This window comes from Topomyia yanbarensis, chromosome 3 (genome assembly GCF_030247195.1).
Source record: "Topomyia yanbarensis strain Yona2022 chromosome 3, ASM3024719v1, whole genome shotgun sequence".
NCBI lineage: Eukaryota > Metazoa > Arthropoda > Insecta > Diptera > Culicidae > Topomyia > Topomyia yanbarensis.
Window position 1 is genome coordinate 182,978,599 of NC_080672.1, and position 23,711 is coordinate 183,002,309.

At 40.8% G+C, this 23,711-nt stretch overlaps 1 protein-coding gene across 3 annotated transcripts in view; it reads right to left on the reverse strand.

Annotated features, from left to right (window-relative positions):
- Positions 1-23,711, reverse strand: part of LOC131688618 (ionotropic receptor 25a) — an 800,747-nt gene that overhangs the window by 624,832 nt on the left and 152,204 nt on the right. The gene's annotated exons all lie outside the window — the stretch shown is intronic.

Consider the following 23,711-nt stretch of genomic DNA (forward strand, 5'->3'; position numbering starts at 1 on the left):
GGAATTGTACCCGATATCTTGTTTTATCAGAAGAAGTCACCAAACCCCACACTCAACGAACCAACTCCGTTATTGCCGCTATGGCAGCAATAACCGAGATTAACTCTATTGTCGAGCAAAGCCAGCAAAGCAACTCCATCATCAAATCAGACCCTGATCACAACAAAAGTCTAAAAGCTTCAATTCAACCCGATGAGCTCTTAGTACTGGTCACCATGTTCGATTTCAAGTTAGTCTCTATCTGCTTATCCCGCGCGTGGCTCAGACTTCTGTAGACATCGCATTATTTTTTAAAAACTATAATAAACAATTAACAAAAATCCATCATCATCATAGCGAATATAATAACTTAGTGTGACTAAATGCAAATAATAGAAGAGAAAAAAAAATACAATCTTCGTGGTATTACATAGTTATTCAAATAACTCCAAAATATAAAAATTTAAAAAATCTGTCTATAAAGAAGATTTTACGTGTGAAATACATAGTGTTTTGAACTCCGCTAATGTTGCCGCACGTTTAATATGTCTAGGCATCGAATTGAAAAAACTTATTCCTTTGTACAACAAGGATTTCTGTGATCTACTAAATAAAAAGTTAGGTGTTCTTGCATCAGACGCGTTTCTAGTGTTGTACCTATGCACATCACTTCCTCTTTCAATTCGATCACACAAATATCGAGGCAGCATTCCATTAATAATTTTAAAAATGAACACCATTGTTAAGTAATAAATTCTTTGCTTCACAGAGAGCCATTGTAATGCGCTTAGCATGAAACTAGAGGAAGTGTATCTGTTACATTTTAAAATTAATCGCATGATTCTATTTTGCAATCGCTGTAACCTCAATATTTGTGTTTGATTGGCAAGAAACAAAATGGATGGGCAGAAGTCAATATGTGGTGAAACAATAGATTTATATAATAAAATTTTACTACTAATTGTTAAATCATTTTTCAGACGACACAATATACCATACTTTTTAGCAATCTTTTTGATGACATTGTCGAAGTGAGACTTAAAGGTTAACTTATCATCAATGATTATTCCAAGATATTTTAATTCACTAACGCGATCAATAGTCTCACCATTAATTTCAACGTTAACGTCAGGCCTAGTATTAGCCGAAGAGATAATCATATATTTAGTTTTAGCAACATTTAACTTTAATTGTTTAAATTTTAACCAACGAGCAAGGGAATGCAAATCTTCGTTCAAATGCGCCACGGCTTCATCTATATCCTTAGCTGCAATGAACAGAACAGTATCGTCAGCAAACAAATTTAAGTCACAAAATCGTAAAACTCGCCTAATGTCATTTATATACATAATAAATAAAATAGGACCTAAGACACTACCTTACGGCACTCCAAGAGGATTGTCGAGAGGACTAGATACAAAATCGTTAAAACTAGTTTTCTGAGTTCTATCACATAAATAGTTTTCAAACCACTTATGTGCTATCCCTCCGATACCAAATCGCTCTAAAGTTTTCAAAAGTAAAGGTCTAATTAACTAATTAAAAATGAGACAGAATATTGCTTTACTGGTGTTTACGCATGTACGCGATCCAAGGAATTCGATATTGAAAAAAAATTGTTAATTACCTCAAGTATAAATGAACTATTTCTCAAAAATTAATATGTAAGTTGATTACAAAGACAAAATAATGTGTTCATAGTGAAATTTTTTCTAGAGTTCATGTATTTATCCCTTGGATTAGGCGTTGAGTTCAATCGTAAGGTAAATGTTGATAGTATATAAATACATAGATCATCAAGTAATTCACTTAGTAGTGAGCTAAAAGATTTCTCATATAGTTATACTCGTGGCATCACCGAAAACAACTATATTTTTGAATCCCAAAACTCTAGCGAAAATTTATCTATTTTGCAAGATTAAGGTTATTTATGCTGGTTATATCGCAAAGCTTTAAACTTTAGGATAGATATACATGCAATCAAACGGGTTTGAAAACTTTTCAATTGATTCTTTTGTTTTCAAGAAAATCATTCCCCGTTGAAAATAAAAATTCTGTATTCCCGGGATCCCGGGATTTTTATTTTCCGAATCCCGAGAAGCTGAAAACCGTCGGCAAATGGAAGCTCTAGCACCACTCTCGATGGGGGATGCAAGTACAATGTGTCTTCTAACTTCGTCGTCCATACCTGCTCTATACTGGTACACTTCAATTGATGTTTCAATGACAGTCACAATTAGTAGAGAGGGATTGGATAATTCAGCACACGTTTCGTTCGAGTTTTCCAAATTGTTCAAGTAAATTAGCGAGGATTACAATCAGAGTTTATGCATTGCATAGATAAATGATCTGACTACATTTTTGCCATCCTAATAGTTTGAACCATTTTTTTCAAAGTATTGGTTTGTATAGGACTTATTTATCCACATTTCCTGAACGAGAATTCCGAACGAAACGATATACAAGTTATAAGAATGACTGGAAAGAGACTGCATTATTATCAACTTAATGCACGCCTTTTATGCTATCGACAAAGCCTAGATACTTCACACTATTTACACAGAGAACAGACGTCCATCTTCTGCATTCAACTTGTGTAAAATCTCTAACGGTTTCGAAGGTAGTTGGGATATCCAAACCAGGTGCGCTACTGTCGCCATGTTTTTTTTGTGGCTGAGTTCGACAGAATTGACAGCGGTTATTCCTCTACCCAGTCAAACTGGTCCGGAACCGGTTCGGACTTCCAGCATGAATTCCAGCTCAAATGCATCCACCGATAGAGTCGGAATCGGTTGTTTTTTTGAGCAATATTCCATACTGAATCCATTCAGGATTTTGAACCGGTTCCAGAATGCAGTGATGGCATTTCACCCTAGTGATGCACTAGCGCGCAAGTGTGATGCCTACACAGAGGATACAATATCACACACCACAGAAAAAAAAACAAAACGCTCTTTCTTTCGGAGCTGTATAGACCGATTTCAAGTGTGCGCTGGCGTTGGGGTAGTTGGGTGCGAGATAACCATGCTCTCTTGCTCTTGAAATTCTCTGTGGCGCGCTCAGATAAATTCACCACGGCGCGCGCCCCAGTGTCGCTGCGGTGTATTCACTGGCGTGTGATCTGGTTTGTTTTCGTCTGGCAAGCGGCAGAGCGATTGATTTGATGTGCACTGGTGGCTTATTTCAAGCTTATATGATTTCCTACTGAAGATTTGATGCAAGTTGCTTGGTAAAGCTTACAAGCTTATAGAGTATTGTTACACTACCTGCAAAACTAAAAGTACTCGGTCTTTGGAGCAAGCTGGGAAAACTTTTTACGTATCATCGTATACAGAGTTTTATAATGATCAGAGGCATTATAAAAACTTAACTTAATCCTACAAGTTTAAAACGAAATTTTAGATTTCGTCCACATATTCAGTAAAATTAGGTATACGCTTGTGGCGATAATTAATTTACAGTTTACAGACAACATCACAATTGAGCGTACACCATTTGTTCATTTGTGTATTATTTTGCGTGGAAATCGTTTAAACAGCAGGTGAAAGTTTCAAGAGCATGGGAGGCGGGAAGGGGTTTCTGCGCGTTAATGAGCAAATGAATGGCTCAGTTTCGGGTTCAAGAAAACTAGTGTTCACGCCTATTTAAAATCTCATGTTTCATAAAAGGGTGTTATAAAATGGGTCAGCAGGAACAATGTTTATTATGATATACGTATTCTAGATTTTTGCGTCAGTTAATATTTTAAACCGTAATTATAATGCATGGACGCATTGCACGTAATATCAACAGCAAAACAAAGTATTAGTTAGGTAGTATCTGTAGGAATCTCTGTCAATCTCTATGAATTTTTCGTATTTTCAAGTAACAAGTAAGGTGTTTCCTCAAATTTAAACAAGCGATTTTTGTGTGATAAATTATTCCTCATTATAACTTTCTTGAATGAGGTGTTTTATCAAAAAGGACTAGGGACAATGAAAAGTTCCAATTGCAATCTTGGAAATTTGCTCAAAAAACAGTTGAAAACAAATTGCTTTGAATTTTTAGTTCCTTGCACGTATAGTTGAGCTAATGTATTTATAGTTGCATGTCCCATAGGAGCCGCATTTTTTTAAAAAGCTTTATTATCACAAAAACTATTTAGTACATAGAATTCTGCTCAGTATATAATCAGTTTCCACAACCAATCTTGCACCCTTATACTCTACTATTAACTAATATATAATAATATCAAGAAATGCTTGAAATGTTTTTCAAAAAGAAACTTTTTGCTCCATCGAACTTCGCGTATTTTATTGTGTAACTCGTTCAAATTTCCATTTCCGTAATTTCTCACACAGTATGCCATCGTTTCAACTGTCAACCACAATGCTGCTTTGTATTTAAAATTATACTCTGCTATACTTGTCGATAATATAGTTTCTGTATCATCGATAATAATTTTCAATTTTTTTCGTATTGTGTTATTCAACCATTCTAATAACCCCGACGAGGCAACGCATTCTTTTAAACGGTGTTTAATGGTATCTACAAATCACAGAATTCGCAGTAGGGCGAATCTAAACCTCTAATGCCATGCTTATACATTTTAGATTTGTGTGGAATAATATCTCTGAGTATCATGAAAAAAATCGATTTTCCTGGTGACGATAGAAAATTGCTATTGTTATTTTCCAATAATGTTTCCCACAGTCAATTTGGATTAGCGAATTGCTTTTTGGTGGTAATATTTTTGCCTTTCTCAATAGAAAGGTATTGCAATTGCTCTGAAAACCGACTTTTTAACGGAGGCCCGGAGGGCCGAGTGACATATACCATTCGATTCAGTTCGTCGAGTTCGGCAAATGTCTGTGTGTGTATGTATGTGTGTATGTATGTATGTGTGTGTATGTGCGTATGTGTGTGTGTATGTGACCAAAAATGTCACTCATTTTTCTCAGAGATGGCTGAACCGATTTTGACAAACTTAGTCTCAAATGAAAGGTGCAACGTTCCCATAGGCTGCTATTGAATTTCTAATGGATCCGACTTCCGGTTCCGGAATTACAGGGTGATGAGTACGAACACGCAGAAAATGTCGATTTTAATAAATTCTGCAATGAATGTATAAAGGTGAATTTTTTTCCAAAATATGACCACAACTGCTTCGATTTGTAGTATTAGTTCACTAACATCCATTCAAAGTCTATTTGGCCACATTGGCCACCATCATCGGTTCCGGAAGCCCCGGCGGAAGTATCTAAATTCAGAATAACAGTCACATCGGTTTCTCGGAGATGGCTAGATCGATTCGACTAAACTTGGCCCCAAATGAAAGGTATTGCGTCCCCGTAAATGGCTATTTAATTTCATCCCGATCCGACTTCCGGTTCCGGAGTTACAGGTTGTGGCGTGCGATCACATAGCAAATTGTGATTCAAACCGATACTCCGATGAAAGCAAAAAAGGTAAAAACTTCGCTAAAATGTCTCTCAAACAACTTAAATTTGCTGTTCTAGGTCACCGACGGCCAACCAAACTTTCGTTGACTACATTGACCACCATAGATGGTTCCGGAAGTGCCCGGGAAAAGCGGCCAACTTTCAAAATTTACGAACTCACATCAGTTTCCCGGAAATGAAATGGTTTGGCCGATTTTCACAAACTTAGTCCCAAATGATAGCTATAATATCCCCACAGATGTTTATAAAATTTCGTACGGATCGCTTATATGGGTCCGGAAATATAGACTAAATCGTCCGGTCACATATGAAATTCCCATATAAGCCGGAACTCAAATTTTTTTTTCAAAGGGGGGACCCCATGAAATTTCAGAAATCGAATTCGTATTTTTGATGCCAAACATCTTTAAAATGAATGAAACGTCGAGATTTTATGTTATCTCGAAATTTTTTTTTTTTTCTAAAAATCGACTTTTTGGGACTTTGCCGATTTCGCACCTTTTTTCAGTTCAATATTACCGTTGCTGTTTTTTCTTCTTCAAAATTTTAGAACTCGAATAATGATTTATTTTCCTGTATATAGTTGTCATGTGATGTACAATAATAAAATGTAATATATGCATTTAAAAGCTTTTAATGAATATAAACAACGCACACATTCTCGTGATTCATGGTTGAGAAAGCCACAATTGCACCGCTAGGTGGATTAAAATAGGTTTTTATCAAGTAAATGATCGTATATTTGTTTGCTTGTTTCTAATTTATCATTAATCTTACATTCTTCTACTATCTTTAACCATTCACGCGCATTTCTGGTAATATTTGTATTACTCTGTAATCTGTTGTGCCAACATGAATAAGTCTATATCTACTGTGGAATTCATTCGCGAAAAAACAATATTTTTGATAAAAAGCGATTTACATTTGTTTTCAATATCAACCAGAGCTAGGCCACCTTTTGGCACTGGGAGGTATAATTCTTGACGGTCAACTTTATAGAAACATCCCTTCCATAAACAATTTCCGCAAATATTCCTTAGTGAAGCCCTGTGTTTATTTTCTGGTGGAATGATTTGAACTATGTACCATAATTTTGAAAGGATGAATGTATTCAAGATCCATACCTTTTGAAATGGATTCAGTTTTCTGTATTGCTGGAAATTTAAATTTGTTTGGATAATCTGAATAATTTCGGTATAATTTTGTTCGACTATTTTTCATAATTTTGTTGAAATTTAACACCTAGTATTTCAATTTCGTCACTTTTCTTAATCAATTGTGGTCCAATTGCACAATTGTTTAATCTAAGAAAATAAGACTCTTTCAAGTTTAGTTTGATTTTTGAGTATAAACTGTAATAATTAATCAGTTGTAGTGTAACATTAAATTCATGATTATTTCTAAGGAAAACATTGATATCATCCGGGTATGCTATAATTTTTATGAATCGCTGATCTATAATTACACCACTGATATCTTGATCAATAAGTCTTAAGAGTGGTTCGATGTACAGTGTAAATAGGGCCATGCTCAACGGACAACCTTGGCGCACTGAGCAAGAAATTGCAAACGGAGATGTTAAAAAGCCGTTGTATAGAATTCTTAATGTGCATTTTTGTCTAGTTTATAAATACAGCTGATGAATAACTGCGGGAATCGAAATTTATTTAAAATCGTCACAAAAAATCATGATGCACCCTGTCGAATGCCTTTTCCAGATCCAAACTAAGTACTGCTCCTTTGAACTTTCGGTTTTTGTTTGCTGTGATAATAACATATCGCAGTAGTCGCAAATTATTGATGCACGAACTGTCTGAAATACAAGCAGATTGTCGAAATCCAACTATTTTAGATAAAATCGGTTGAAGACGATTCCATAAAATTTTTATGAAGATTTTTTAATCGGTATGTAACATACTGATTGGTCGTTTGTTCAATAAATCAAACCTGTCCCTCTTCTTAGGTATTAACGTGATAATGCCAGAAGTGAACAATGCTGGTGGGTACTCCCCACTTATCAAATATCCATTAAATAAATTTAGCAATTCATTCTTGATTAAATCGAAGAATTTAAGATAGAATTCATAACTTATACCATCGGGCCCTGGAGAACTTTTTTTTGATGCTGATTTTATAGCAAGTTCTAGTTCATTCATCTCTATGGGTTTTATCAATGCATTTGCGTCTATTTCGTTTATTTTTTTGTTTATTACCTTCAGTAGTACTATGCCCCGTAACTTTTGATCCAGAACCAAAAACCAAAGCTTTTTAAACTTTTTGGATCGACAGCAAGCGACGCACGTAAGATTTTTTCTATGTCTTGATTTTTCGCGAAATGGCACACTTTTTAGTCGAAAAACGCTGAAAATGTGTTAAAATTGCTTATTAAAAATTATGCAATGAAAAAATTAAATCCCGCGTACGTCGCTGGCGAAAGTAATCTTGAACATACTGCAAAGATTTTGGGCTGATCATAAATCATTTGTTCGAGATATACATAAGAGACGTGGTGGAAAATTTTAATATTATTTTATTGTTTTCTCGATTCATTTTTTGGAATATCAATTTCAAAATCCTAAAGCACATTTTAAACCAATAAATACAAATTCAATGTTTTGAAAAATCTACAGTACTGTAACCCCTTAAGAGCACTGTACCGGACAAATAGAAGCGCTTCTAAAAAAAATGTGTTAAAAATTGCTTATTAAAAATTATGCAATGAAAAAATTAAATCCCACGTACGTCGCTGGCGAAAGTAATCTTGAACATACTGCAAAGATTTTGGGCTGATCATAAATCATTTGTTCGAGATATACATAAGAGACGTGGTGGAAAATTTTAATATTATTTTATTGTTTTCTCGATTCATTTTTTGGAATATCAATTTCAAAATCCTAAAGCACATTTTAAACCTATAAATACAAATTCAATGTTTTGAAAAATCTACAGTACTGTAACCCCTTAAGAGCACTGTACCGGACAAATAGAAGCGCTTCTAAAAAAATGTGTTAAAAATTGCTTATTAAAAATTATGCAATGAAAAAATTAAATCCCACGTACGTCGCTGGCGAAAGTAATCTTGAACATACTGCAAAGATTTTGGGCTGATCATAAATCATTTGTTCGAGATATACATAAGAGACGTGGTGGAAAATTTCAATATTATTTGATTGTTTTCTCGATTCATTTTTTGGAATATCAATTTCAAAATCCTAAAGCACATTTTAAACCAATAAATACAAATTCAATGTTTTGAAAAATCTACAGTACTGTAACTCCTTAAGAGCACTGTACCTGACAAATAGAAGCGCTTCTAAACTGGCGCGTCATTATTTTTAATAACAATGTGAATCCTCGTGAAATTTATCTGGTTTTATATGGACGTAATAAACGTATGTTTTAGAAACAATTATTTTATTGTGGTCGGAATTTAATTTACTCCGTACATATACATGATTCTTTAGTTAAACTTGAGCTTGTAAGTAGTGGGCTTAAAATGATCTGCACTTTTCTTCAAGATTATAAAACTAGCATGAGCACTAATCATATGTTTTACCTGCGATTACAGATACAGCAGACCCAAGAAATAATCATCTAGCTGTATTTTTAGAAATAAGCCAGTTTAACATGTGTAGATAACAAGTACTTTTTGGACCCACTGTAAGTAAACCATAAATAAAAGTAGGTTCAATCCTCGACCAAGCAAGATTCTTAGTTTCAATGGGATTGTCGCACTAACCCTTCAATTATCACGTATGATAATAATCGAAAACGCGTGTAATACCAAGACATTACTTGTAATGGATCACTTTACTTGTTGGCGTCGCCAAATTCGCAATCAAAATAAGTAAAATACTTCAAGTTTCCCAGGGTAGTGTAACAACACTCTACAAACTCGTAAGCTTTACCAAGCAACTTGCATCAAATCTTCAGTAGAAAATCATATAAACTTGAAATAAGCCACCAGTGCAAATCAAATCAATCGCTCTGCCGTTTGCCAGACGAAAACAAACCAGATCACACGCCAGTGAATACACCGCAGCGACACTGGGGCGCGCGCGGTGGTGAAATTATCTGAGCGCGCCACAGAGAATTCCAAGAGCTCTTCTCCACACTCTAGATCGTTCCAGAGAAGCGCTCTCGTTTCGCTTGGCAGAGTGTGGGGAGCAATTTCAATTTCTCTTTACCAGGGATGCCGAAGGTACTGGTAAACTACATTTTTTTCGGTATATTTACATTTGCACAAGCCGTACAGCCCGCTACAGCGACAAATCACTACAGCTCTTGCCAGAACGGTAGTCAAACCGAGTACATTTTCCCGTAGAGAAGTAGAATACATTTTTGTTTTGCTGCTGTACTCCGACTGCTCGGTGGGAGTGTGACGTAGTACTGTTTGTTCTCTCGCTTTGTACATTTTTCTCTGCGTAGTCAAAGGGAGAGGCCCGCACATGAAAGCGATGATGGCGGTCGTGGCGTAAACGAACCGCATTTATTACCGTCGTTCATTATTGAAAATATTGAATAGATTAAAAATATTAAAAAGTGTAAAATAAGGAAAGAGAAGCTGTACGGCTCGCGTCTGGTGGCTGTACTGGGTGCAGTATTTCTTTGTCATGTTACTGCTTTGCTTACAGACTGCCGTACAGCGCTGGGCGTTCTGCAGTAGCGAACAGCAGCAGCGTCAAAAGAGAAATGAGAATGTAGGCAGAAAAATTACAGCCGCAGAAAAGGTAGGCATTTTGCATCCTTGCTCTTTACTGCTCAGAGGATAGGGACATCACTGGTGGCATGCATATTTTAGATCCAGCGATGGGTAAAATATTAGCTAGAGTAAAAAACCTATTTCCCTTTACATTTAAATTCTATCGATTGAGAAAATTTTATTTCGTTACACGCCATCTTCTGAAGAAAGCTTCATAGACACTAATGGTGGACTGACGCTTTATCCAATTGAGCTATCGCCGTAATATTGTAAGACAATGATTTTTGTCGATCTTAAACTACAGATTTTTGGAGTATAGTAAACAAATATACTAATATCAAAGACCACCAGAGCAATATTAAACTCTCTCACAAAAGTACAATGTAGTATACAAATCTCCAATATAGGATACACGGAAGGTATTGGAAATGGTAACTAAAATGGGCATGGTAGTATAACAGTTGAATTATAATGGTGGAATATATCAGTAGTATTCCCAATATGGTGAGCATTATATGAATAGTTTGGAAATGGTTCCGAGGATTTCTGGAATGGTATTTATTTATACGGGTAACCTAGATATATCTTATTAATTAGGATTAGTAATTATACCTAGATAATTAGTATTGGCGTAGTACCTGTAGATAGAATTCACCAACTAATTGGTGGAAATATAAATTATTTTCAGGTGAAAGCTATTCAAAATTAATTATAGGGCTAATTAGTGTATACTTGTACACTTTCCTAATACCCACATTCCGGAGTCAGGATCTTTTGGCATTAACAGATTCCTGCGTTGCAGAAGACAAAGAGTTAAGTAGCCGGGAAACTCTAAGCTTGTTCATTGACCCTACTCCACGCTTTTCTAAACTTTCTTACTTCAAATCCTTGCTCTTCCTTGAGTACTATGGCTCTTAATATCTGAAAAATACTCCACCTTCCAGTCCCTTGCTAATTACATGTCGTTAGAATATAAAAAAGGAAAAGATTGACTCACTATAAGTCGTTAATAAAAAAGGAAATAAAAAATTTATATTTGTTTTTTTTTGTTGGAGACGGACCACTGCGACCAATATTTAGATCTATTGTGGTATGCCCCTTCCTTAATCTAAGTGTACTATCAACTATGACATATCACTATTGATGAATGATTGTCTTTATTGAAATACACACTCTTCCCAACTAGGCACTACACTTCGGATGAAGTTTATTACCTGTTTGGGATTTGCAGGCCAAATATCAAAAGGCTCCAGTGTTCCTTTACCGAGGACTCTAAGTCTGCGTTGCATCAGTGCACTGCATTCGCAGAGCAAATGCTGTGATGTTTCACTTTCTGATCCGCAGATGCGGCATGTATCGTTTGTAAGTTTACCAATCTTCATAAAATGATATTTACTCGAACAGTGTCCTGTAAGTAGTCCTATCATGATGCATAGTTCTTTTTTATTTAATCTAAGCAACTCCAGCCTTTTTTTATCGTTAGGTGAAATAAATTTCTTTGATTGTCGCAGTCCAGTTATGGTACTCCAATTGTTGTTTATAGCTGTGATCTCCCACTTTTTCAGCTCCATTTTGAGGGCACACGATGAGACTCCACAGAATGGTTCTGGTCCGATAAAATTAGTGGAAGACCCTCTTCTTGCTAAATCATCCGCTTTTTCATTCCCTGCAACTCCACAATGTCCTGGAACCCAGTACAAATTGACCTGATTTTTCTCCGCCAATTGTCGGAGTGCAAGGATGCACTCTCATACTAGTTTTGAGCGACATGTTGGAGCCCTTAGGGCATTTAGTGCTGCTTGACTGTATGAGAAAATGCAGATATTTGCATACCGATATCTTCTCTTCAGGCATACATAGGTACATTCTAGAATGGCATATATTTCTGCTTGAAAAACTGTCGGCCAGTATCCCATGGGAATACTAGTGTTTATTCCTGGTCCTGTAACACCGGATCCCGTCAAATGGTTCATTTTAGACCCATCTGTGTAGAAAATTACTGAGCCTGGACGGAGAATAGGGCCACCTTGTTCGCAGGTTGACCGTTCAGACTCATTAATTTTGTAGGGAGTTCCAAAGTTCGGCATTACCTGTAGCCAATCTTCGTTTGTAATGACAAGGTTATTTATAGGGAAATCTTTCAAAACCGCAAGGTTTCCTGTTAAGTCTCCAGAAAATATTTGTTTATGACGAGTTATTTTCAATGCGCTTTTTACTGCTTCTAAGTTTATCGTCTGATGAAGCGGAAGGAGGTGCAGCATTGCATCTAGTGCCTTCGATGGAGTACTTCGCATGGCATCGGTTATCGCTCCACAAGCAAGCCTTTGAAGTTTACCTAGCTTTTTTGAGTTGATGTCTCTTTTGTTTTAGGCCACCAAACTAGCGAGGCATATGTTATTCTTGGTTTGACAATTGTGGAGTATAACCAGTAAACCATACTAGGTCTGAGACCCCATTTTTTACCGAATGTTCTACTGCACACCCAAAGAGCACTAGTTGCCTTGCTTATAACCTGCTCAATGTGTGCATTCCAGTTTAGTTTTTTATCTAGTATCAATCCCAGATACTTTGCCTCAGAGGACAATTCAATTACTGTTCCGTTGAGCAAAAGTATATTTGTTTAGATTCCTTTATATAATTTTAAAAGTTTGGAATGAAAAATACTTGCCTCATAGAATATATTCCGTAAATAATAAATTTGTGTTAAATGATGTAATTTTTTTATCAACCTTTGTTTGGACATATCTACACGAGTAATTTTTTTGAAGCGCTCATATCACTGAGAACTGATATACAAGTAAAGTTATAAATGTGTTTCAATGAAACTGTCGTTTCGAAATGCTACCAGCAAGTAGAAACTTGCCACTAGCCGGCATTACGATCGGCCAACGAACGCTATACACTAGGGTGGGACATTGTTATATGAAAAAAAAATGTTTTAATCCACCTGTGCCTTTCTCATCTCTCCAAACTATGATTTAATTGCTGGTTCGTACGATATAACATTCGGTATCGGTTTGAATCGGAGTTTTCTATGTGATCGCACTCCACAGCCCGTAACTCCGGAGCCGGAAGTCGGATGGAGATGGAATTTAATATCAGTTTCCAGGAACGCATTTGAGACTAAGTTGATCAAATCGGTCTAGCCATTTTCGAGAAACCAATATAACCGTTATTCTGAATTTGGATGCTTCCGGATCCGTTGATGGTGGCCAGTGTGGCCAAAGAGACTTTGAATGACTGTTGGTAACCTGGATCTACAAATTCAACAGTTGTGTTTACATTTTGGAAAAAAAATTCACCTTTTTACATTCATCGCAGAATTCGTTAGAAGCGGAATTTGCTGCGTGATCGTACGTATCACCCTGTAATTCAGGAACCAGAACTCGGATCCACACAAAATTCAACAGCAGCTGATGGACCTTTCATTTAAAATCAAGTTTGTCAAAATCGGTTCAGAAAATTCCGAGAAACCGATGTGGACAAATCAACAAATTTTGTTTTGTAACCATACTCTTCAACTCGTAATCCGAAACAAGATGTCGGTTGAAAATGAAATTCAATAGCAACCTATGGGAAAATTATACCTTTCATTTGAAAGTTTGTAAAAATCGGTTCATCCATCTCCGAGAAACCGATGAGGACATTTTGTTAACAAATCCGCACATGCATACATGCATACATACATACATACATAACTCCGCTAGCGAATGACGGATCTCAATAGTAGCATGTCTGTAATAATATACGTACATGAAACTATTGAGAACCAGAGCTACAGGTCCAAAGCCCTGGCAAAGGAGGATGGTTGTGATGATCTGGGCCGCGGTCACCACGTAAAGCAAGATAGGTCATAATCCCATTTCCAATGCGTGAAGCGACCCGTGCCGAGGGATGAGTGATCGAGGGGGTCAAAAAGATGCTCGATCGTTAACGGAGCCTGTGGGGTACCTGGGCAACCCCCACAGTAAGCGTCCCTTACCACGCTAATGCGGAGCTCTGGCGTGGCGGACATTTATTCTCGCGCTACTCGTGGGAACTGATATGGAGAACAAAAACAAAAACTATAATAAACAAACGGAGGTGCCAAACCCCTTTGTTAGAGGTGGTTTGGCGAGGTCTCCCCCAATGGGGAGAGTAGTGGAGCGACGATTGCTGCATCTGATAGCACCAGCGACCCCCCAGTAGTGGTAGGAAATAGCCCTACCAACGTACTGGACGGGCCACTATCCGCGATGCGCAAAGTGGTGGAGCAGCTCGATTCAATAATCGAGTTCACTAGCGCAAAGCAAAACATAAGCAAGGAGTTAAAGCAGAGTCTCCTGGAGCTCCGGAAAACTGTTCGTGTCGCAAGACAGAAACAGCAGGCTTATGCCAAGAGGGTGGAATGTCGGGAGAAGTCCGACAGAGAAACCCAGACAGTGGCCTCCAAGAGGGAGGGAAGAGAGAAGGTCGATACAGGCACTCAGACAGTGGCCTTCACCTTCTATGGAGCAGCCACGTCGCTCGAAGCAGCGGCCGAGTTCCCCTCGAAGGGAAAAGGCAAGGGCAAGGGCAATCGTAAGACGGCGTCAAACGCGAAGCGCCCTAGGAAGTCGCCAGACGAGGGTGCAAAAACCGACACCACACGGCGTGCAACCGTTAAGGCTAAACGCCGTCTGGTCGAGGTAAGCGAGTGCGAGAGTGACCTCGCTGAGCAGAGCGTTGGTACCAGCAACCCGGCGCGACCGGGGCAGGGGGCGTTAACCCCTGGACGCTGGTCACCAGGAGGAAGCCGGCACCGACACCGGAGGTACCGCGGCCCGCGAAGACGGCCAAGGACAGAGGCGAGGCCTTGTGGTTAAAAACCGACAAGGACAAATACGCCGACGTCCTAAAGTCGATGAAGGCGGCCGAAAGCCTTTCGTCCCTTGGGCAAGATGTGCGTAGCGTGAGACGCACCAACACAGGAGAAATGCTTCAGGTGCTGAAGCGAGGCGCACAATCTAGTGTGGTATACAAGGCCTTGGCCCAAGAGGTCCTTGGTGAAGGCGCCCAAGTCAGGTCGCTAGGGGCGGAAATGACTCTCCAGTGCAAGCATCTGGACGAGTTCACGACCGCAGAAGATGTCGTCGCAGCCGTTAAGGAACAATGCGACGTCACAATCGAGCGGGCCTCTGTGCGATTTAGAGATGGACCCTCTGGCACCCAAGTAGCCTACCTCAGGCTACTGAAGGCGGATGCCACAAAGGTAACCGAGAAAGAGAAGCTGAAGATCGGCTGGTCGGTATGCCCTATTAGCATACCCCAGCCGCCTTCAGTGGATAGGTGCTATCGGTGCCTTGAGTCCGGCCACAAAGCCTACGAGTGCAAGAACATAGACAGGAGCAAACTATGTCGTCGCTGCGGCGAGGAGGGGCGTAAGGAGCGATGTTGCACTAAGGCGTACAAGTGCCTTATCTGCACCGCTAAGAAGCAAGCCCAAAAACATGCTATGGGCGGACCTTCGTGTCCCTTCGGTGAGTCAAGTAAGAAGAAGCCGTGAACGTCACACAGCTAAATCTTAACCATTGTGCAGCAGCCCAACAGCTGCTGTGGCAGTCGGTCTCGGAGTCGAGGACAGACGTCGCCCTCTTATCAGACCCGTACCGCATCCCTGCCGGCAACGGCAATTGGGTGTCGGACGGGTCTGGAATGGTGGAAATCTGTACAACGGGACGGTTCCCGGTTCAAGAGGTAATACACTCCTCCACCGAGGGTGTGGCGATTGCCAAGATCAATGGTGTGTTCTATTGCAGCTGCTACGCCCCACCAAGGTGACCAATAGAACAGTTCAACCAGATGATCGACAGGCTCTCGTCGGACCTAGTGGGCTGGAAACCGGTAGTAATAGCGGGAGACTTTAACGCTGGGGCAGTGGAGTGGGGCAGCCACTGTACAAATAGCAGGGGTCAAGCGCTAATGGAGGCGCTTGCGAAACTCGATACTGTGCTAGCTAATAATGGCTCCGCTAGTACATTCCGTAGAAACGGAGTGGAGGCGTGGATTGACGTAACATTTGCCAGCCCGAGTCTGGTTCCAGGCATGGAATGGAGGGTAAACGAAGGCTACACCCATAGCGATCATTTAGCAATCCGCTTTAAGATCAACTATGGTGTGCAGCATCCGAGGGCGGGAGATCCCTGTCAGGTACGCGGGTGGAAGTCCAATCACTTCGACAACGAAGCTTACACCGCGGCCCTGGGACTGGAGGCCAACACCGACAGTCTAAGTGGGGATGCGCTGCTAGCTGTTCTATCACGCGCGTGTGACGCCACTATGCCAAGAAAAACACTGCCAAGAAACGGAAGATGCCCGGTATACTGGTGGAGTGCAGAGATTGCAGCTCTACGGTCAGCCTGCCTTAGAGCTAGACGTAGGATGCAAAGAGCTCGCACCGAGGATGCAAGAGAGAACCGCCGTGAAGTGTTTCGAGTTGCGAAATTGGCCATTAACAAGGCCATTAAAAGCAGCAAGAGAGCGTGTTTCGACAACCTGTGTGAGAGTGCCAATGCGAATCCGTGGGGTGACGCCTACAGGATTGTGATGGCCAAGACCAAAGGGGGCTCCTCACCCCCAGAACGGTCTCCGGATCGGTTGGCAACGATTATCGAAGTACTCTTCCCGTCTCGAGCCACAAGCCCCTGGCCACCTGCACTACGAGACAGTGCGGGCACGGCCGAAATGGTGGCTCCAGTGACGAATGATTAACTACTTGCAGTGGCTAAATCCCTAGCAATGAACAAAGCTCCAGGGCCGGATGGAGTTCCAAACAACGCTCTCAAGGCAGCGATCATAGCGAACCCGAACATGTTCAGGCTAGCTATGCAGAGATGCCTTGACGAGTGCCGTTTCCCCGATAGATGGAAAAGGCAGAAATTGGTGCTGTTGCCCAAGCCCGGGAAGCCGCCAGGCGACCCATCGGCGTACAGACCAATCTGTCTGATCGACACGACTGGCAAACTGCTTGAGAGGATCATCCTCAACAGGCTAACCCCGCACGCGGAAGGTACGGACGGTATGTCAAGCAACCAGTTTGGCTTTCGGAAGGGTAAGTCCACAGTGGACGCTCTCAACTCAGTGATAAATACTGCCGAGATAGCGATCCAACGGAAAAGGCGAGGTATTCGATACTGTGCGTTAGTGACACTTGACGTGAAGAACGCATTCAACAGCGCCAGCTGGGATGCCATCGCGCTCTCGTTACACCGGCTTAGTCTACCGGTGAGTCTGTACCGGATCCTGGAAAGTTACTTCCAAAACCGCGTACTGCTATACGAGACCGATGCCGGTCAGAAAAGGGTTCCGATTACCGCCGGAGTCCCGCAGGGCTCGATCCTAGGCCCGGTGCTATGGAACCTCATGTATGACGGGGTTCTGAGACTGAAGTTCCCTCCTGGGGTCAAGATCGTCGGCTTTGCCGACGACGTAACCTTGGAGGTCTACGGGGAGTCAATAGACCTTTCTCGTCAAAAAATTTTATATGATAAGATGCTTCCTTTTTTATCCCCAATTCGAAACTGCCTACTGCCGCGATGATTTGGTACCTCTCACTATTGAAAAAATCAAAAATAGTGCAAGCTGCTCTTTTAACCCCATATTCTGAATACCTATCTTGCCTTGTTTCCCCGTATTTTCACACCATTTGGATGAATTTTCTGTGGGGAATACTAAAAGGATGCCAGATCTGCATATATATTAGTAAATCTGCAGATTTTGCATTTTTACTGCAGATCTTTTGCAGATTACAAATATTTAGCAGAAAAAGCCTATGCCAGCCAATTTATACACCAGCCTTCAACATTTTTGATCATTTAAATTATATACATACTACATTTCTACGTCGCATTTATTGAAGATTTTTGTAGCAATCTGCAGACTTTTATATTTTTACTGCAGGCTATTGTTTAAATAGACCTGGCATCACTGATGCTGAAATGATTCATTCATATACCTGTCAAAAATATAGAGCATTGTATAAAAATGTATAACCTCACTTTTCTGACAGTTTCGGTGTGCTTGTTTACCTAAGACTTGTTTACACGGACTTTTAAAATTTACATTATTTGAATACTTTCGATGCTCTTTGAAAGAATATCAACTCAAGAGGGATGAGGATTGGAACAATGGTAACCTGGTTCATACATTGACCAATCGGCGCTGGATGTAAAACCCGGTGGCATATGCTGAATCGCAAGATCAAGCATTGGGCTATAAAACGATTGCTTTCTGGATGATGGATTCTTATCACATTTGTACACATTTGTTTGTTTGCTCGTGGGTTAATTCCTAACAAGATGATCCGATTGATTATTCATTTTTAGGTGGTGAAGTTTACCTGAACTTTATAGGTAACGAAATCGGTCGATGATAAGTTGTTGAAATGATTTTGATCGTTCAATGCCCATATCGAAGAACGTTTCCATTGGTCAGAATGCCTACCAGCGTATGATAGCTGCAAACATGAGGATAACAAGGTTATCGCTTTCGAATAGAACAATTATTTATTATTCGTGTTCAAGTTCCATTACAGCAAAAGTTTCGTCGATTATCGCATTGTCGTTGATTTAGCCGGCAAATGCAAATTAGCGTTCGGCACTGACGATAAGGAGTAAGAAGGATTTGATTGGAGTGATAATAATGCAGAGCATTAAACATTCTGATAGAATATCAGGTAGGAGAAATTATATATAAATTTATATTATATCCCGAGTTGCCATCAATTTGGCACCGCAATAAAGCTATCTGCTGTCTTGTTCAAATTGGCACGAAATAACTAGGCAGCGAATGATAAATTTCATAGTCAATTTATTTACTTTTTCGGAAGGATAAGTAATTAGTATGTTGTGAATATATGTGTCGCCGGTGCCATGTGGTATGGTGGTACCGGACGAAACCGTTGGTCAGCAGACCGTCCTTGTCGTACTCGTCATAGATGCGACGTTTTTTCTCATCTGATAGCAATTGACATGCTTCGGAGATCTGTCTTAACGCTCTCTATTTAGCGCAGGATACGCGACACCACTGCTAGCTTTCGAAAGAAAATTCCTAGCTGCTGCTACCCTATCAGTCTCTCGCTCTCGGCTGAGGACTACAATTTCGGTCGATTAAATTATGCTATGAAAATTGTACTTCCTGGAATTTCATCTAACGAGGTCAATTCATTGTGAGGAATTTCGCTGCGTTCCAATATTGCTTGCCTCTGTAGGTGATGTGTGTGGATTCACTTCGGCAGCCAGCTCTTATGTTTTGGATAATTTTGCTATCTTATTCTGCTGAATAAATCATCTGCCTAAAGCCTCTACGTTATACTACGGTCACTTTAAAAACGCTCTGCTATTTAATCTTGTAGCTTTGGCAAGTCAGTCCTGGCACTCTTCTCGATTATTCCTGGCAATATACCGCTGACGTCGCACATATGACGGTGATCAAACTTGGCGAGAGTGGCAGTGGTTTCGTCGGAATTGTTCACTCGACAAGCAGTAAGTGCAAGGACTCTGCTACTTATGCCTGAGCTTCTCATTAAAACCTTCGTCCTGCCGGAGTGTTAGCTTCGTCCGATACCGGAGCGTATTGCTGAACCGATTGCAGCAACACCACCAGCCGTAGCTGACCTTTTAGCCTTTAATCCAAGTCCCTGCCATTGGCATAGCGACAGACGAGTGCGGCGCAGGCTGGACCATCGGTTGACTTGGTGCCGGACGGGGCGAAACAGCTGCAACAGGAGCGGACCTAGTATGGGGTGTAAAGGTCATCAATTGCCATAGATCACCAAAATGCTCGGCGACTAACATTGTGAACAAAACAAACCAAATGAAATTGATCGCAACCAAAGAGAATAGGGAAAGAGACGAAGAGTGAAAATCAGTCAAAACGGCAACACTCCCTTTATGATGATTTCAACACTAGAATTCTGGCAACCGCTTCCACAGGCAGCACTTTAAATGACTCCTATTATATTTTGAAAACAAACCGTATGTCGATCGTTGGATTTGTTTATCAAACGATGCGCATTTCGAAACAAAGAGATGAAATAATTCTAAAACTTGTTTTTACTCATACATATACTCTAGAATGCACCTCACAATCACGATTGAACCAAATTCTGACGAAAATTGAAATTTCTTTTTTAATAGATGTTCAATACTTATCTCCTCCAACTCAGGCATGAGTAATGTTTATTTACATTGCACGATTGGTCTGCTCAATAAGGTATTTTTGGCTTCACACTATTCGTCTCTTTCCCTATTCTCTTTGATCGCAACAACGGTAAAATAATCTAAATTCTACCCAAACATTTGAAACATTTGAAAAGGGTCTAACAGCCAAACGTAAACCTTGAGAAAAAGGCAAAAGAAGTTTTGGTCGAATTCATTATAATTCTATTTAAAAATTTAATACTGTCTTATTTAGTTTGATTGCGCATATTGTTTACATCAGACACTCCCCTTAATTCATTGAGTACGTATTTCACTGCCTTTATAATCCTTTTGGAATCAGTTACATTATCCTTTATAATCATTTTATAATAAGCGTATTGCTAGTTAGGACTTTTATATCAACCGGGCCCTTTTATAATTTGTTATAAAATCATTATCAAAATTCTTCATAATCCATTGTTGCGTGCACATGGCCAGATAGATAGTTTTTAACTGGGACGTGACGTGTGGATACGAAAAAACCTAATGTCAATTGCAGCCAGGAGGAGCTGTCAAATGCAGCCAAAGGGAACCGTCAAATGCAGTCAGGGGGAACTGTCAAATGTAGCCAGTCCATTTAAAATATGTGAGGAAGAAAGAGTGGATATGCAAGACAAGAGATCAAATGAACAGAAAAAAAGAAAAAGAAAACATATATCCACAGGTTTTGTCGCAGGATTTTAATAGAGAACATGAAAATTCGATTTGTTTACATTTGGCAGTGGGCCTTTTTCAAATGTTTGGCTAGAAATTCCTTACTTCTACAATGAATCATGTACAAGAAAAGTAAAAATGTTAAATTTAACGGAACAATGTGTGATGCCGACATCAAATAAAAAATTACAGCTGAGCGACCTTGTTTGGAAAGTGTTAACATTTGGCAGCGAACCAAACCAAGTTTTTCATACTATGATCGAATCAACAAAAATTCCAAGACCATGTAAACAATCTCTCTGAACTGTCAAAAAAGTGAGGTTAAACATTATCATGCAATGTTCTCCACCGAGAGGTTCACTTTAGTTTGTTTACATAACCAATGTACTTTGTACCGCGACTCACCACTTCATTTGCCGCGTTTCCAGTAACTCAAGCAAAAATATTCAAAACAATGTTGCCCAAACACACATTTTGAGTCCCACCATTCTTGCAAAGGTGAAAAAAATACTCAACCTTCTTGCATTTTTCAAATTTAAAAAAAATCATTAAAAAATCACGATAGCTCCAAATAGTCTCATTTCAACGGCAATATTCTTAAAAATGTGTAGTCTTTTGAATAAAAATAAGAAAAAAAGGGGGTTAGGTCGGACGAGAAAGGTCTATTCCTGAGGTAGAATTAACCGCAGAACACGCGATCAGCACGGTGGAGGAATGGATGAGCGCGAGAGACCTGGAGCTCGCTCATCATAAGACGGAGGTAGTTATCGTCAACAACCGCAAGTCGGCACAACATGCAGTTATCCATGTGGGAGAAGTCGCGATCAGTTCACAGCGAAGTCTGAAGTCTGAAGTCTCTCGGAGTCATTATAGACGATAAGCTGACCTTCGGCAGCCATGTCGACTATACATGCAAGAGAGCGTCGACTGCTGTTGCGGCTCTATCGAGAATGATGTCCAACAGCTCAAAGGTGTGCGCCAGTAGACGTAGGTTACTAGCAGGCGTTGCCGTATCTATCCTCAGGTACGGCGGCCCGTCATGGTCAAGAGCACTGGAGAGTACCTACCGCGTGATGTGCATCAGAGTGATATCTGCCTACCGCACGGTATCACACGATGCATCCTGCGTGATAGCGAGCATGATGCCAGTCGGGCTGGTCAGTCGGGAAGATGAGGAGTGCTTCGAGCTACGTGGAAATAGGGGAGCCCGCGAGCGCACCAGGGTGACCTCGGTCGCCAGATGGCAGCGTGAGTGGGACAACTCCTCGAAAGGTAGGTGGACCCACCGGCTGATACCTAGCATATCGAGCTGGGTGGCAAGACCCCATGAGGAAGTTCACTTCCACCTGACACAATTCCTGTCAGGTCATGGCTGTTTCCGACAGTACCTCCACAGGTTCGGGCACGCGGAGGTCCCAGTCTGCCCGGACTGCCCAGGTGTAGACGAAACTGTCGAACACATACTGTTCGTATGCCATCGGTTCGACGTCGCAAGAAGAGCAATGCTTGACGTCTGTTGCTGGGACACAACCCCTGATACCCTTATTCAGCGGATGTGTCAATCGGTGGAGAAGTGGAACGCAGGCTCGGCTGCTACCGTCCAGATTGCCTGTAGGCGAACCGAGCAACAGACGACGGGTACGGCTAACTAGTGATTGGTTAGCTGGAGCAAAAAGGCCAAGCGCAAAAAAGGGAGTGAATGGTCTGTTCATGCCGAGGCAGGTTTGGCGCAGCGACTGGCAACCGCGTAAGGGGTAAACCCAGCCACCCCGAAGCAAGACAGAAGAGTGAGTGTATAGGCGTATAAGTGGACTGCCTCATGCCAAGACGGGAGGGTCGTAGCGTAGTATGTTGGGACTTAGCTATCGATGCCTCATGGCGTGGCAGAGGAGTGAAAGGGCGAGCATCCAAGTATGGTATGTCAGAGGTGGGGCCTATGAAAAATGTCTCACATGGGATGCCAGGGGGAGTGACAGAGGTACAATAGAGTGGCACGATCGAGAGTGAATCAGGTGATAGGGTGAGCACCCAAGTCAGCCTCTCATGGTATGGGTGGAGCGAGCACAAAAGTAAGCCTAGCAAGGAATGAGTAAGGTGAGCACACAAGTCAGCCTCGCAAGGAACGAAAAAGGTGAGCACAAAAGTCAGCCTCATGTGGGAGTGTTTGAGAGCGAATCAAGGTGCGATAGAGAGAGCACCCAAGTAAGCCTCATACAGGACGTATGAACGCGTGAGTGAGAGTGAATGAGTACATTTAGTACAGCCATCCCCCCAGAAGTAATACCGAGAGGTAGTTCCTGGGAGGAACGATGGCGGAGCTCAATGTAGTTTAGTCGGTATTAATGGCAGCGTCACCATTCGAGCCCGACACGCCCCCAGTGCACCCCGTGCGGTAGATTGTACCCTACCAATAGCACGTGTACTGGGCTAGGACGTAAAGGTCTTCTCTATTATAAAAAAACACACATTCACACACACAGACATTTGCCGATCTCGACGAACTGAATCGAATTGTGTATGACACTCGGCCCTCCGGGCTTCGGTTAAAAAGTCGATTTTTACAGTGATTGCATAGCCTTTCTTTATATGAAACAGGCAAAAACGTAATCATAACCTAATCAATCGAACACTTTTTTGGTTCCATTTGGGGTCCCAAACAACTGTACAAAATTTTGGGTCGATTGGATTTGACCCGGCGTAGCGCATTGTGTTTGAAAT